Here is a 17,018-nt window from a genome sequence, read left to right as displayed (position 1 = left end):
ATAATAATAATAATAATAATAATAATAATAATAATAATTAATGATGATGATGCAATGAGACAATTCACCCTTTGGAGAAAGAAAGCCGATGATACAGAACTTGGATTTAGGCCCCTTTAAAAAAAAAAAAGAGGAAGGAACGAAGGAAGAAATGGAACACCTGGGTTTTCCTTCTCTTGGAAGGCTACCAGAGAAGATTTTTCCATATGTGCATGAGTGAACTGTTGGGAGCATTAGGGAGGGAAGGAGCCTCCTACGTAATACAATTAATCAAGATTGATTATTTCTAAGAATAATTTTCATCCCACCTCCCCATCTTTCGGGATAACTCTCTTTCCAAAGCAGCTTATAAGAGAAAGAAAAAAAGCCAGGAAGAAGCATTTCACTGAGCCTCCTGGACTCTCTACGGAAATCAGTTCTGTCTATCAGGAGCAGCAAACCCTTTTATGGACACTGTTGGAAGATGGATCTGTGAACAGCTGTAAGGAGTGAGCAGAAGTTCACTGCAGTTTAGATGGGGCTGTGGACTGGGGGGCATGGGTGGGGGGCGGGGGGAGAAAGGAAAGAAAGACGATGCACCTTCCATGGATGGAAACATGAAAGTGACAATGCCCTAGAGTTACACGGCTGACAAACCAAAGAACCAGTCCATTATCTGTAACAGATTCAACATGGCCAAGGGTGACTGGAGTGACCAAGCTAGGGACCCCCTTTTAAACGGGGGTGGGGGTGGGAATCATCAGTAAGTCTCTTCTCCGGTCATACAGCAACAATGCCATTTTCTTTGTGAGCAGCTGGTTTCAGAAGCCAGCCAGCCCCCCCTCCCCCTCCTGTCCCCCCAGTCCTTCCCTTAGCTCATACATCCCTCCTAAGCCATCAATCACTTTTGAGGGTTATTCTCAATCGCCCAGGAGATAACATGGAAGGGTGGAAGGAGTTAATATGGAAACAGCAGCAAGGAAGTTAATGTGGAAGAACAGTATTGTTTCCACTTGGAATGCAATTCGAAGGTCAATTAATCAGGAAGGTTTTTGACATTCCCCTTTCCCTCTCCTTCTTACCGGTAAAATGAAGTGACTTTTAATTGCCGAAGGCACCTCCTAGCCATATTGCTGTCACACCCCTGCAAGTAGCACCTTTCATTGTTCAGAGCCAGAGCAGGGAATGAGAGGCTTAGCTTAATTTTGTGCAATGGAGGAGTGATGGAAATGACAGAAAGACCAAGATCCTAGGAATCTCCTCCTTTTGCAATTTAAAACTTGGCATGCAAACCCAAGCTCTGACTATAATGGGAAAAAAAAGAAGGATGCAAGCTCTGGCTATCATTAGCCTTCCCACAATTAGCATGCAGGTCACATCTCTACCACAGAAACAGGGCGAAACATGCTCTTTGCAATCAGGTACAAATCTTGAGCAAAAGCGATCGCTCCCCAGCCACTTCCTATCAGTTTTGGTCAGGTCCCAACCCACCATTCATTTTCTACAGGGTGATAATGACCAGTCCCTGACCTTCGTATTGTCACCCTTGAGCTGCAGAGGGAGTTTTTCCAGCCTCTTTTCCTTCCGTCAAATTGCAGACTCCACTCTTGCCTCCTCCTTTCTACTGAAGTCTGCATGTACAATGGAATTGCACCAAAAGCCAACTTTTCCGAAAAAGGAAAGGCAAAATCAAATGGCTGAGTGGTGGGCTATGAAGGCATCCGTGGCTCAAACGGTTCAGCCTGTTCTTCTTTTGGCATCTGACATCGTTACTCGCCCTGCTTGGAAAAGTCAGGCTTTACTTACCGTTTTTTTCAGCTCACAGGGCGGAGATGCTGAGAGAAAGAAACCCAGCTACACTCTGCCTTTGTTGTCTGTGCTCCAAGCAAGAAATTCCTGCCAGTTTGGCCAAGATTCCTGCTAGGTCCTAGTGCCTTTTGCATACATGGGTTTGCACGCCCATGCTCACAGATTGACATGCAGGCCCCTTCTGAAACATGAAGTGCCTTGGCTTGGCTTCACACTCAGGACCAATTTCCTAGTAAAAATTTCCCTTCCCACCTTTTGAAAGAGAAAAGGTAGCCTGATGCATGATTTCAATTTTCACATGAAGCCACAAAGAGTGGGATAAGCCATATTTTGGGAGGCATTGTCTGTGCTTCTCCAAGAAAAATCTCCCATTGTCTTCAGTTCCTCATACTCTTCCCAGCCCAGCTGAAAACAGGCATGGTTTGATTTATGGCACGGCATTAGACTTCAGCACACACAGTACAAAAGTGAGGGAGTACTAGCTAGATGCCTATGAAAATCTCAGCTGCCTTGTGGATTCAAGAGGGGTGAGGCTTTAGGCAAGCAAGGTTGTGTAAATCAATACATTCTTCTTATGATTACACACCATATTTCTCCAAACCTCAACATCAAAGGGTAAGGCACTCTGATAGGCTTAACCAGGACCTTGATTCACAAGAAATCTAGGGGTAGGGGTTTAATCTCAAGCCATCTGGGTGGAGATACACCTATTCCTAATTTAGAATGATGTCATTCTGACTTTGATTCCAGATGCCAAAAGGTTGGGGACCCCTGCTCTACAAGAATCTGAACTACTAATGTTTAAGGCAAATTGGCAGTAGATAAGAGTCAATGGAATTCAAGGAGGGCTGGACTTAGATCTCTTGTGGTTACAAAGGGATTTGACACGGATAACATATTTGACTCCTTCTGAGGGCTCAGCCTGATCATCTCCTACATCATCTTCTTCATCACATTCACTATCTCTCCCCTCACAAAACTGTTGAACTCTCGCTCCCCATTTCTTTAACCAAAGTTACCCAAACCCCAACTGTTAATACTGTGTGAAACAAGTCTCAATTGTCCTTTTTTTTTTGCTGAGGGTTTTCATTCAAACTGATGGAAGGATAAACCATACAATCATAGAGTTGGAAGGGACCTTCAAGGTCTTCTAGTCCAATCCCCTGCCCAAGGCAGGAGACCATATATCATTCCAGACAAATGGCTGTCCAGTGTCTTCTTGAAAACCTTCAGTGATAAACCCAGAACTGCAGGAGGCAAGCTGTTCCACTGATTAATTCCACTGTGAAGAAATTTCTCCTTAGTTCCAGGTTGAATCTCCCTATGATGAGCTTCCACCCACTGCGACTTGTCTTGCCCTCTGGTGCCAAAAGATGATAAATTCTAGTCATTAAGTGAGGTAAAATATTGGAGTAAACAAGCCAGTTTTGTCCAGTGGTTAAGGCTCCAGGCTAGAAACTAGGAAGCTGTGAGTTCTCAGAAATGAAAGCCAGCTGGGTGACTTTGGGCCAATCACCAGGAGACTGTGAGTTCTAGTCCTGCCTTAGCCATGTAACCCAGCTAGGTGATTTTGGGCCAATTACTCTCTCTCAGCCCAACTCCCTCACAGGGTTTTTGTTGTGGGGAAAATATGAGGAGGAAGAAGTATTATGTATGTTCATTGTTTTGAATTACTTATAAAATAATAAAGGTAGGATAAAAATATAATAATATGGTCATAATTTTAACCTTTTAAAAAATAATCCACTGAAGTAATTTCACAGCCTAATTAATTAATCAATCATCAGAAATGGTGTACGGTCCCCTGCTTGGGTGGAGGGTTGGACTAGTTTACCTACAAGGTCCCTTCCAACTCTGTTAATCTGTAAATCATTCTGGCAGAATTATAAACAGAGCAATCAAAAATCACTATTATTAGGTTAGTTCATAAAGGCAGAATCTTTTCATTAGTACAGGTAGTCCTTGAGTTATAATCACAATTGAGCCCAAAATTTCTGTTGTTAAATGAGACATTTGTTAACTGAGTTTTGCCCTATTTTACAACCTTTCTTGCTTCAGTTGTTAAATGAATCCCTGTAGTTGGTAAATTATGAACCCAGTTGTTAAGTGAATCTGGCTTCCCCATTGGCTTTGCTTGCCAGAAGGTCGCAAAATGTGATCATGTGACCCTGTGACACTGCAACCATCATAAATATGAACCAGTCACCAAGCATCTGAATTGTGATCACATGACCATGGGGATGTTGCAAAGGTTGTGACTGTGAAAAATGGTCAGAAGTCACATTTTTCAGCGCTGTTGTTAACTTTGAACGATTGCTAAATGAACTGCTTTAAGTCGAGGACTACCTGTATTGCAAACATCACTGCAGGGCAGGGCTGCATATGAAAAAATGGGTAGAGCTTTCATCACACCAATGCAATTGTCATCCTGACTTTTTCGATCAAGGAACCCTTGTTCAAACAAAAACAGTGGTCCATTCTGCTCTTCTGTACTCCTTATTCTAATTCAGCTGAAATGAAGCAGTTCTGATCCTCCCATTCAAAAACCTTCTGCTATCAGTTAAGGTAATCAGTAGAAGCCACAATGGTATCAAAATGATGACACATGTCACACACCTCTCTGCACATGATAAATTAAACAGTTGCACATTGACATCTGATGCAAGTTCTGTCACTGACGAAACCTGGGCGTCTTCAGCAAAGCACAATGATGCCAAAACGATGAAATGTGCATGCTGATATTGTCACCAAAATGCCAGCCAGCTGACCTCTGCTTCAAATACATGATCGCTCCCTTTGCATGATAATTCACATTTCAATTCTGTTTTGTTTTATTTTATTTATTATAGCCTTTAGCCAGCAAATAAATCAAAAAGGAAAGGAAAGAGTCAAAACAGAAAAGTACAAATAAGCATATATAGCAGTCCAACTTAACTCTTATTATGGACGCCATGCTGAATAAAAAAATCTTTGCAGCGTTTTGTTTGCACAAAAAGCATTATTTGTTGTTGTTGTTAGTCGTGAAGTCGTGTCCGACCCTTTGCAACCCCATGGACAACGTTCCTCCAGGCCAGTGGTGGGATTCAAATAATTTAACAACTGGTTCTCTGCCCTAATGACCAGCTTGGTGGGCGTGGCCATGGTGGCCGTGGCCAGGGGGTGTGACAGGCAGCACTTGGCCTCCTGCACCCCTCTGGGAGCAAAACCGGGCTGCGGAAGGGGACGCGCTGCCCCCCCCATGCCCCATTTTGGGCCTAGTAAACCTCCCTGCAGCCTCCTGGGAGCAAAAATGGGCCGTGAGGGGGAGCGCCACACACCCCCAAGCCCCATTTTGGGCCTAGTAGACCTCCTTGCACTTACCTGGGAGCCAAAATGGGGCACATGGTGACTCCTGGAAGGGGCAGGGAGGGGAGAGGCGGGGCCAGTCAGCAATTTAACTACCGGTTCGCCTGAACCAGCCCAAACCAGCTGAATCCCACCACTATTCCTGCCCTCTACTATCCCCTGGAGTACATTTAAGCTCACACCTACTGTTTCAGTGACTCCATACAGTCACCTCATTTTCTGCCATCCCCTTCTTCTTTTGCCCTCAATCGTTCCCAGCATGAGGCTCTTCTCCAGTGAGTCCTTTCTTCTCATTAAGTGGCCAAAGTATTTCAATTTCATCTTCAGGATCTCGCCTTCTAAAGAGCAGTCAGGGTTGATCTCCTCTAGGACTGACAGTTTGATCGCCTTGCAGTCCAAGGGACTCGCAGGAATCTTCTCCAGCACCATAATTCAAAGGCCTCAATTCTTTGGCACTCAGCCTTCCTTATGGTCCAACTTTCAAAGCCATACATTGCAACTGGGAAAACCATAGCCTTGACTATACGCACTTTTGTTGGCAGGGTGCCGTCTCTGCTTTTTAGTATGCTGTCTAGATTTGCCATAATTTTCCTCCACAGGAGCAAGCATCTTTTAATTTATTGGCTGTAGTCCCCATCTGCGGTGATCTTGGAGCCCAGGAAAAGCATTATTAGTGAGTAGTAAATCAACACCAAAACTGTCTGTTTTGGGGATTGCTGCTAGAAGGGGAAAAATAAGATTTCAATGCAATTTTGTATAAAGTATTCAATATACAAGAACATTTGGTAACCAACAAAAACTGGAGCAGTTGATTCAGCTCCATTTGTAATAACTGTTGGTCCATCAGATTCATAGCTTGAGACCAACCAAGGTTCATATAAAATACTTCGAGAAAGGCCACATAAAAGGAACTTGCCTTCAGATGTTGTGGGTGCTTCATAACTGGAGGTTTTTAAGAAGTGACTGGACAGACATTTGTCTGAAATGGTATAGGGCAGGGGTGGGCAAATGTGGCTCTTTTACAACCTGTGGACTTCAACTCCCAGAATTCCTGAGACAGTCAAGCTGGTTGGTATAGGGTCTCCTGCTTGACTAGAAGACCTCTAAGGTCCCTTCCAGCTCTATTCTGATTGACCGGGTTTCTGTTTAAGAGACGTCTTCCAAGTAGATTGGAAAGCATCAGTAACAGCCAAGTACATGGAACTGATAGATGCATTTAAGCCAACAATGGTATCATCACACATTTCATTATTTGTTCACACCCTTATGTCTCCCGGCTCTCTGTTCTTCCCCTACCAGTTTTCCAAAGCTAAGTTGGAAGTAATGGGGCCTGCATATAGCCTTCAGATTTGGATCCTTAGCATCTGAGGTACCAACCCCCTCTTCTCTGTGATTATTGGTTTCAAAATTCCTTTCAATGGAAAATAACATTTTGGTGGCTACCTCTTGGATGGAAGGCGGTGCTCATGGCTTGATTAATCGTGACAAGCTTCCACCCATTAGTTTTGTCCTGCCCTCTGGTGCTTTGGAGAATAAGTCGATTACCTCTTCTCTGTGACAGCCCCTCAAGTACCAGAAGATGGTAATCATGTCCCTCCCACCAATCCTCCTCTTTGATAGGCTAGATATACATAGCTCCCTTAAATCATTCATTGTATGGTTTAGCCTCCTGACCTCTTATCGTTATGTTGCTCTTCTCTGCACTCTTTCTAGGATCTCAACATCTATTTTGTATTGTGGTGACCAGAACTGGATGCAGTATTCTAAGTGTGGCCTCACTAGTGAAGTATAGAGTGGTACTATCACCAATGAAGATGAATATACGTATACCAGGATAATGTTAAAGCATCCAATCTGGGCCAATCACTGGGACCAGACGTTCTTCTGAGCTTTCTGACTCATCCTGGAGCCCATCCTCAGGGAACATAGAATAGCCCAAAGCACACATTCTTCTAGAGAGAAGTTCCCAGCACGAGTCCAAAAGCTTGGAATACTAAACCTCTGGTCCCAGTGATCGATGCAGATTGGATCCCAGTACTATCACGTCCATGATTTTGATGCTATCCCTCTGTTATTCAGGCAGTTTCTGAGAATCAGATATGATTGAGCTGAAGGAATGAAAATTACAATCTCTCCCTGTTTAGTCATTCTGTATTAAAAGTTAACTTGAATAACAACGTTGGAAGGGGTTTAGGATCCATCAAGAACTCTTGCTCTCTTCCAGGTGATCATCTTATGAAGGTTCTTTGCATTTCTGCTTTTCTTCCTATCCTGAACAGTTGGTTGGTATTAGGAGCAGCTATAGAATTCTTCTTTTTCAGAATAAAGATCTTACCCAGTCTTGAAATCGCTCGGCTGAAAAGATGGTTAAGAACTTATAAGAAATAAAAAAGAACACCTCTTCTCTGTCGTGGATAGCTGTCAAAATGTAAAATAACAACAGATTACAGAGGCCAATCTTGGGGGAAATAGAGCAATGATGAGATTAACAAAATACATTCAGAACAGAAGTTGAGCAAAAGTTAAGCAAGAACAGCTTCCCTGTAACTCAGGGGTTTCCCAAATGTCAGTGAAGATGCAGAGGGAGTCCAGATAGGTGTGTGTGTGTCAACTTCTCTGATGCTTGCTTGCTATCGGCTGCCATAGTGACGGAGTGAGGGGGGAAAGGTTGGTATTTGGGGGGGATGTGAGCCGGAGAGAGATGCCCTATGTGAACAAATAGGGAGGATTGCTCCTATGTTCTACTGCACAGCTGTATGGACTTGTTTATGCCCAGTCAAGGTCAACTGTCCTGGAATACCAGATGGACAAAAACACCTGAAGATGCTGCCCACATGACACCAATTGGAATGGGGATTGGACATTTACCCTGGGTCTTTGGGGGAGGGATTTGGGGATACTTTCAATTTTTGTGCCTTTATCCTCAGATCTTGCTTTTCTTTCATTGGTATCAGTTCATACTCAATAAAAGTACCTTTCTCTACAATCATGGAGTTGGGATTTTCCTTTCTTGGGTTTTGAATGGAGGCACGCCTGGCATTAAGCAAGATCTGCTTTATCAGCCATCCTGGAGAAAATTCTACCATGGAGACTGAGCAAAGAATGTCTAACCAAGGCAGCGACCATGAGGACATGGGAGTTGCTAAGTCGATTCCCCCCCCCCAGTCCCATCACAGCTGGGAAGCATCGGAGTGGATGTCTGAACTGCAGATCGAGGAAAACGGTCCGAGCCAAATGGTTGCTGGGCATAGGATGGATGGAGGCTCCGGAGGAGATTCCCCCGGGGTAACAGCTGCCAGACGCCGGCGTGGAGAGGCTGCCTGGTAGGAAGCTGACAAAGAAAGCCTCCTGCTGACTCAGGCTCTGCATCTCCTGCAAGAGGCTCTTGAAAGTCAGAGAGCATGTGAAAGTTATCCCTTAGGCATGAGGAAGCTGAGCAACTGGGGGGAGGGGGGGGAGCAGAAGCTCTTGCAAATCCAGAAGAGATTCCTAGAGCTTGGCCAGAGCCAGCGCAGGCTGCAGGAATTCAAGCGCAGCTGCAGCCCAGGCCCCCCCAGTGGGTGAGGAGTGTAATCTCCTGGAGGTGTCAAATTCCAGAGGTTCCACCGCTAGAAGTAAAATATGGAGAAGATCCCAAGACTTTGGGATTCTTCCTACCCCAGGTTTGGAATCACATGCAGGAGTATGGGGAGGATTTCACTTCAGAAGCGGCAAGGGTGAGGTGTGTCACCATGGCCCTGGAGGAAGCTGCAGCTGAGTGGATGGTTGCCCTCCATAATGAGGATTCCCCACTGCTGAGGATTACAAACTATTTATGATGGCTCTTAGAGTGTGTTTTAATGATCCCTTAGCTGAACGAAAGGGTAGAACCAGAATGAAAACCCTAAACCAGGGGTGGAGATCAGTGACTGAATACACCCAGGACTTTCGCGAGCTGGTTTGCCATATGCGGGGGTGGTCCCAAGAGGCCCTGATGGAATGTTACAAGGACGGCCTCAATGAGGATGTCTACCAAAGCTATTGTTCCCAAGCCCCCCCCCACCCCGAGACCTTCCTCGCTGGTATGTGTTGGCAGCCAAGATGGAAACTGATCTGGCCAGAGATCGATATTGTGGGGGCCGCAGCTGGAACAAGCCTTCCCCTTCCACCCCAAAAGAGGCCCTTAAAGCTACAAAAGGGGGGCCAGCTTCCAAGCCCAGGTCCACAGCATGCTTCCAATCTGGGAAGGAGGGGGCACTCAGCTGCTGATTGTTTCACCAAAACTGGCTTCAAACCGACCTCAGCTGGAGGGAAGAAAACCAAGAAGCCACCAGCAAAGAATCACAAAACAGCTCTGAAAGGTATGGAAATAATAATAATAAAATAATAATAATAATAATAATAATAATAATAATAATAATAATAATAATAATAATAATTTTATTTATATACTGCCCTTCTCCCGAAGGACTTGGGGCGGTGTACAGCCAAGATTAAAAACATAAATATACAGTATCATAGTTAAAATTAATTAAAATCATTAAATAGTTTTGGCCAAATTTTAAAACCCAATATTAAAACCCAATTTAAAATCATTCAGTTAGACAGCCCCGCCTGTTGGAACAGCAGAGTCTTGAGGGCACAGCGAAAGACCTGGAGGTCAGAGATGTTACGAATATCCGGGGGCAGTTCATTCCAAAGGGCAGGAGTTCCGACAGAGAAGGCTCTCCTCCTGGGTATCACCAGCCGACATAACTTGGCTGACGGTACCCTGAGGAGTCTCTCTCTGTGGGAGCGGACTGGTCGGTGGGAGGCTATTGGTGGCAGAAGGCGGTCCCGTAAATATCCTGGTCCTATGCCATGGAGCACTTTAAAGGTGGTGACCAACACCTTGAATTGCACCCGGAAGACCACTGGGAGCCAGTGCAGCTCGCGCAGGAGAGGTGTTACATGAGCGTAACAAGGTGCGCCCATAACCACCTGCGCGGCCGCATTCTAGACCAGTTGGAGCCTCCGAGTGCTCTTCAAGGGGAGCCCCATGTAGAGAGCATTACAATAGTCCAGATGGGAGGTGATGAGGGTGTGAGTGACCGTGCACAAGGCGTCCTGGTCCAGAAAGGGACACAACTGGTGAATCAGGCGAACCTGATAAAAAGCCCCCCTGGCTAAGGCCATCATATGCTCTTCTAAAGACAGCCATGAGTCCAGGAGGACATCCAGATTGCGAGCCTTCTCTGTGGGGGGCAAAGATTCACCCCCAATAGTCAGCGATGGCACCAGCTGACTATACCGGGATGCCGGAAGCCACAGCCACTCAGTCTTGGAAGGGTTGAGCTTGAGCCTATTTCTCCCCATCCAGACCCGCACGGCCTCCAGGCAGTGGGACATCACATCAAATCATAGAGTTCGCTCCTCCAGGCCTGGAGGAGTTGGGAGCTCTGACCACCATGGGGGACAGCAAAACCAATTCTGACAATGACCCCCTGGTAAGGCAGCACGTGGGCCCCATGACCATTCCAATGGAGTTAAGGGTGCCTTCATCTGGCGCTCATGGGGAGATGCTAGCCCTTTTGGACTCTGGGTGTACCAGGTGTGTAATCAGCCCAGAGGTGGTGGAAAAAATGGGACTGAGACTGAGGACAATGAAAGTGCCCATAGTGTTTTGCCAGTTGGATGGGTAAGTTGCTGGGGAGGGGCAGCCCACTTTGTGACTGAGCCAGTTGAGATGTGGATGGGGGACCATCGAGAGACTTTGAGATTTATCATAGCCCCCGGAATGGAACGGCCCCTCTTGCTCAGATTACTCTGGCTCCGGAAATGGAACCCTCATGTGAATTGGAGGAAGAGGTTGTTGCGCATCTGCTCCACCCAGCAGGGAAAGGAGGGGGAAAAAAACCCCTGCATAGCCAAAGCCACGAAGGAGCTGGCAGTGGCAGTGAGCAAACACATTGCTGGGGAAGAGAAAATCCCTAAGGAATATTGGGACCTCAGGGAGGCATTCAGCGAGAGGGCTTCAGGTGTGCTCCCATTCCATCACCCCACAGACTGCAGCAGAAGAATCCTCCCAGGGGTGAAACTCCCTAAACCAAAGATCTACTCCATGACCCTCATGAACTGGAGGAATTGCGAAACTTCATTGATAAAAACCTAAAACGGGTTTTCATCCAACCAGTTAGGCCACTAGTGGCTTCCCAGGTGCTGTTCTGTGAGAAAAAAGATGACTCTCTTTGTCTTTGTGTAGATTACAAAAATCTCAACGCCATTTGAGTAGAAAATGTTTACCCATTACCCCTGATGAAGGACATGTTAGCTCATCTGGCCAAAGGGAAGATTTTCACTAAGCTGGACTTGAGAGAGGCTTACTACAGAGTTCGAATTAAGGAAGGGGATGAGTGGAAAACTGCCTTCAATTGCCCTTTGGGTTGTTTCCAGTTTAGGGCGCTCCCATTTGGGTTACAGGAGGCACCCACTGTGTTCATGCAATTGATTAATGAGATTCTGCATGAACATCTCTACAAAGGGGTCCTGGTCTACTTAGATGACATTCTTATTTACACTGAAACCATGGAGGAACATGTGAAAATAGTGTGCTCAGTCCTGATAAAATTCAGGGCTGCTGAGCTATATGCCAAATTCTCAAAGTGCAAATTTCACCGAACTAAAATTGACTATCTGGGTTACCGCATATTGCATGAAGGAATTGAAATGGATCCGGAGAAAGTCCGGCAGTCATGGACTGGGTGCCCCCATGCACTTGCAAGCAGCTGCAAAGCTTCTTAGGCTTTGCTAACTTTTATCGACAATTCATTTCCTCATTTGCAAAAATTGCATTGCCCATTACTAATCTCCTAAAAACAAATGGTAAAGCCAAGGCCTAGCTGCCCCCTTGAGTGGACCATGGAGTGCCAGGCAGCTTTTGAGAAGCTGAAACAATTGTTTGCAGCCGAGCCCATCCTTAAACATCCCGACATGGCGGCCCTTCATAATCCAAGCCGATGCCAGTGACATGGCTGTGGGGGCGGTACTACTTCAGGCAAATGCTGCCAGAACTTTACAACCCTGCGCCTAAACCTCCCATAAATTAACTGAAACTGAATGGAGATGGGCAATTTGGGAGAAGGAAGCTTTAGGTGTGGACAGACCATAAGAACCTAGAGGCCTTAAAAACACTCTGGAAGTTGTCACCTAAGCAAGTCCATTGGGCTCAACATTTTAATCAGTTTAACTTCTCTTTACGCTATTTTCCTGGGGGGGGGAATTTATGGTGGATGCTCTGTACCCCTGCTCATAGAAGGAGAGCAGCACTTTGGCATGGCACCTGGGCATAGGAAGCCCCACTACCCTTCCCCCTGCTCCCTTCCCCTACCTACCACTCAATCACACTTTGGGACAGAGGAGCACGTGCTGGAAATGCATATTGGGGCAACATCGGAGCGCACCTTCTGACCCTCAGGCACCGAGGGTCAGAAGGTGTTCCTCCAGGCCCGGCTTGCTGAGGAGTGGGGTGAGCAGCCCTGATGCCTCCACTCCCCCCCCCCAAACAGCTCCAGCCATTGCTGCCCGGCTTCCTCAAAGGGAGCCACAGCAGAGGGGTGAAAGAGCTACATGTGGCTTCCGAGCCGTGGGTTGCCAATACCCGACCCGGCCAATTCAATTCAATTCAGAATAGAGGTGGAAGAAACCTTGGAGGTCTTCTAGTCTAGTTTAAGCAGAAGACTCTATACATTCCAAATGGTTGTCCTGGCTCTTCTTTAAAACCTCCAATGATGAAGCACCCACAACTTCTGAAGGTTAGCTGTTCCATTGATTATTCTAACTGTCAAGAATTTTCTCCTAGGTTGCTTCTCTCCTTGATTAATTTACATTCCATTGTTTTTTGGCCTGCCCTCTGGTGTGTTGGAAAATAAGTTGACCCCCACTTCTTTGTGGCAGCCCCTCAAATAGCATTAGGCATGTTTATCACTTTGCGTTATTTGTAAAAATAATAAAGGCAGGATTTTAAAAATCTAATAAATAAAAATAAATAAATAAGCTGGCCATGACTTATTTACTGGCACTGGATGTAATGATCACAACTGAATGACATCATTATACACATAGCAAAAGTAATAGCCTTCACAGTGCTTTACTGCCCTCTCTAAGCAGGTTACAGAGTCAGCATATTGCCCCCAACAATCTGGGTCCTCATTTTACTCACCTCGGAAGGACGGAAGATTGAATCAACCTTGAGCAGGTCAGGATTGAACTCTTGCCAGTGAGCAGAGTCAGACTGCAATACTAGCCACTGCACCACTACGGCTCTTTGTCATGAGATGTTGTCATTTTGGCATCATCACTATTTTCTAAAAATAATAAAGGCAGGATTTAAAAAAAAAATTTAAAACAATTTCTATTCAGATCCCAAAATGACAAATCTGTTGTATCTGAAGTAATTCTCAAAAGACAAATTAAATTTTTAAGAGCCACTTTGTTCTAGTGGTTAAGGAACCAGACTAGAAAGCGGGAGCCTGTGAAATCACATTTGCATGATGTCATTATATACATGTTGTTATTTTGGCATTAGCATCATTTTCTAGGATTACATACAGTTTTCTCCAATGGCATCTTGAACACTCAAAGAGAAGCCCTTTTAAAAGAGTTGGATTACTTACCATCTTAAAATCTGAACTTCTAAGAGAGGCTCCATCTTTCAATTAATCTACTCTTGCCTCAGTCTGAAAAGCAAGATGAAGATCTAAAATATCTTCCTAACCCTGCTGAATAATTTGTGACAGCCCCTATCAAATATCATGAATTTCACATAAAGCTATTTTGGAATAGACTGCCAGACTAGGAGGGGGGGGGGGAAGCCAATTTTCTCATTAAATGGTAAATCGTAAGATGGAAAACTCCATTATGCCCATCATAAGAATCATTTATCAGAACTGTATGACTTCTATTATAGTCCTTAATAGGACTGTATAGCTTTAAAGCAATGCCCCGAAGGTGCTTTTTCAAGCACCTTTTCAAGCACCTTTCAATGTCCCAAAGGTGTTTTTTTTTAAAAGACAACTGGACTTTCTTTGTTTTTCCTTGAAGACATTTCGCTTCTCATCCAAGAAGCTTCTTCAGTTTTGACTGATTTCCATTGTCCACCATTTAGTCAAAGTTAAAGAAGCTTCTTGGATGAGACTTTCAAGGTCCCTTACAACTCTGTATTTCTGTGTGTCTATGTTCTTTATGGTTTATGTCAAGCGTTTTTTTTCCAGTTCCTTTCTCAGCTTCCCAGCAAATCTCTCATATCAAGATACACATTTGTCTTGCATGTCTGATTGGTGCCATCCCATTTGAGAAACAAAGTGAATGAGGCCACATTAGATAAGAAGATGGAGATGTTTTTTCCCAGGGTTTTCTCAATTTTTTGAAAGGCTTTGTAAGCATCTTATGAAACACAAAAAACTATTTGATTCTCCCCCAAAACTATGGGGGGAAAAAAAACACAGTGTTGATTTTTCTGATTTTCAGCAGAAAATACCCAAATTGCAAAGTTGCACTTAGGGCCTCCAAATCATGGCTTGTTCATCCTTGGTCTAAAATGACATGGGAGTTTCTGAGGAAAACTGACTTTTCCAGCAAATGTGTAAATCAAATAATCTGAGCTATGAGTTTGCAACTGCCCTCACATCTCAGAACTGTCTGAATGGGCGAGGCTTTTATTTTTAGCACATTCTTGAGCAGAAATGGCCATAATTAATCTCTGATGAGTAATAAAATACCCCGACTGACAGAAAGCAGGCAAAGTCCCGAGTCATAACTGTTCCTATTGTAAGCAACAGATGTCTCCCAAAATACAACATAATAAATATTGTATGACTTTACACCAGGGGTGGGTTCTACTTACCTTTACTACTGGTTTGCAATGGGACTGCACGCATGCGCTCACTTTGCTTGTGTGCGGTTCTGCGCATATGCAGATCACCCATGATGACGTCATGGTGGGTGGGCGGAGCCCCCCACCAGGTTTACTACCGGTTAGAACTGAACTGAACCAAACCAGGAGCAACCCACCACTGCTTTACACACATACAAAGAGTCTAACTACCACTTAGGAAAAGGGAAGAATGACATTCAGTTCATATTTTGATAGGAGCTTACCAAATTTGTGGTTCCCAAAACAAAAAGTGAGTTGGAACAAAACTCATCAAAAATATTGAGGTTGTAATTCCATGCAATTCTTCCTTCAACAGCATCAATGACAACCACCACTGCTGGTGACAGAATTGTCTTGATGGGGTATAAATTAAAGAACAGAATAACAGAGTTGGAAAGGACCTTGTAGGTCTTCTAGTACAACTGCCTGCTCAAGCAGGAGAAAGTATACCATTTCAGACAAACTGTTGTCCAATCTCTTCTTAAAAACCTACAGTGGTGGAGCATCCAGAGAGTGCTCCATCATTTTAGAGACTAAAACATATGAAGAATGGTTACAGAAACTGGGCATGGCTAGTCTAGTGAAGAGAAGGACCAGGGGAGACATGATAGCAGTGTTCCAATATTTGAGGGGCTGCCACAGAGAGGAAGGGGTCAAGCTATTTTCCAAGGCACCCGAAGACCAGACAAGAAATAATGGATGGAAACTGACTGAGAGATTCTAGAAATTAGGAGAAATTTTCTGACAGTGAGAACAATCAACCAATGGAATAGTTTGCCTTCGGAAATTGTGGGAGGTTCATCATTGGAGGCTTTCAAGAAGAGATTGGACTGCCATTTGTCAGAAACGGTGTAGGGTCTTCTGCTTGGGCGGAGGATTGGACTAGATGACCTAAAAGGTCCCTTCCAACTCTGCTAATCTGTAAACCCACAACTTCTGGAGGCAATTCATTCCACTGATTAATTATTCTAACCGTCAGGAACTTCTCTTAATTTTTCCTTAATTCTAGGTTAGTTCTCTCTTTGATTAATTTTCATCATTACTTCTTGCTCTGCCTTCAGGTCAGGGGTGAAATGCTCCCGGTTCGGACCGGATCGCCCGATCTGGTAACGAATGGTGGCGGGTGGTTCGGAGAACCAGTAGCAAAAATTCTTGCCCCCCCCCATGCCCAGCTGAGCCGTGCAATCATCAGAGGCTTTTTAAAAAAAATTTAAAAGCATTTTTTCTACAATCTCTTCAGCTGAAAAAATGCTTTTAAAAATTAAAAAAAAAGCCTCTGCTGATCAGGCAACTCAGCTGGGATCGTCAGAGGATTTTAAAAGCATTTTTTTTACAACCTCTTCGTCCAAAGAGGTTGTAGAAAAAATGGTTTTAAAAGTTTTTTTAAAAAAGTTGGCCACGCCCACCCAGTCACATTACCCTCCCCCACCAAGCCACACCCACAGAACCAGTAGTAACAAATTTTACATTTCACCACTGCTTCAGGTGCTTTGGAGAATAGGCTGACTTCCTACTGAACACTGCTATCATGTCACCCCTGCAATTAAATAATAATGCTATGCAGAGAAGCCGTGAAATATGAGAGAAGTTGTCAGCCTGGGCCGGTGGGTATGAAAAGATAGGTGAGAACTAGATTGCTGTTTTCTCCGTTATGAAATCCCAAATGTATCTTCAGGTTCAAATGATGTTTAGGTTCCCTACTGCTGTATACTTATTCCTTGCTTTAGCTATTCATGACAGTAAGGAGGACAGGATAAATTTTCTGAGGATGACAAAGAAGAACGTCAGTGTCTGTTTTTAGATGCTATTTAATTGCCATATTCTTCCAATCAATTAGCACTACAAGATTGGAAAACGGGAGAGGAACCATCTCAGTTTCATTATGGATAGATAGATAACAGATAGATAGGTAAAGATAGTTAGATCGATAGTTAGATAGTTAGATAGTGAGATAGATAAATAGATAGATAGATAGATAGATAGATAGATAGATAGA

At 44.4% G+C, this 17,018-nt stretch overlaps 1 protein-coding gene across 8 annotated transcripts in view; it reads right to left on the bottom strand.

Annotated features, from left to right (window-relative positions):
• Positions 1-13,454, bottom strand: part of DCX (doublecortin) — a 130,139-nt gene extending 116,685 nt beyond the window's left edge. For 2 of the 8 annotated variants that reach the window (XM_034435064.3, XM_087877492.1), the window contains exon 1: positions 1,786-2,191. The gene's annotated coding sequence lies outside the window, so the exon portion shown is untranslated. Of the gene's footprint in view, positions 1-1,061; positions 1,194-1,509; positions 2,192-13,309 lie in introns of those variants that run through there. The other 6 variants (XM_060692055.2, XM_087877493.1, XM_060692054.2 and 3 more) reach the window with 5 other exon arrangements.
• Positions 13,455-17,018: the final 3,564 nt, after the last annotated feature.

The sequence above is a fragment of the Pantherophis guttatus genome, chromosome 12 (genome assembly GCF_059756535.1).
Source record: "Pantherophis guttatus breed Tessera chromosome 12, ASM5975653v1, whole genome shotgun sequence".
Taxonomy (NCBI): Eukaryota; Metazoa; Chordata; class Lepidosauria; order Squamata; family Colubridae; genus Pantherophis; species Pantherophis guttatus.
Note: the sequence above shows the minus strand (reverse complement) of the source record. Positions and strands in the feature narration are given on the sequence as shown.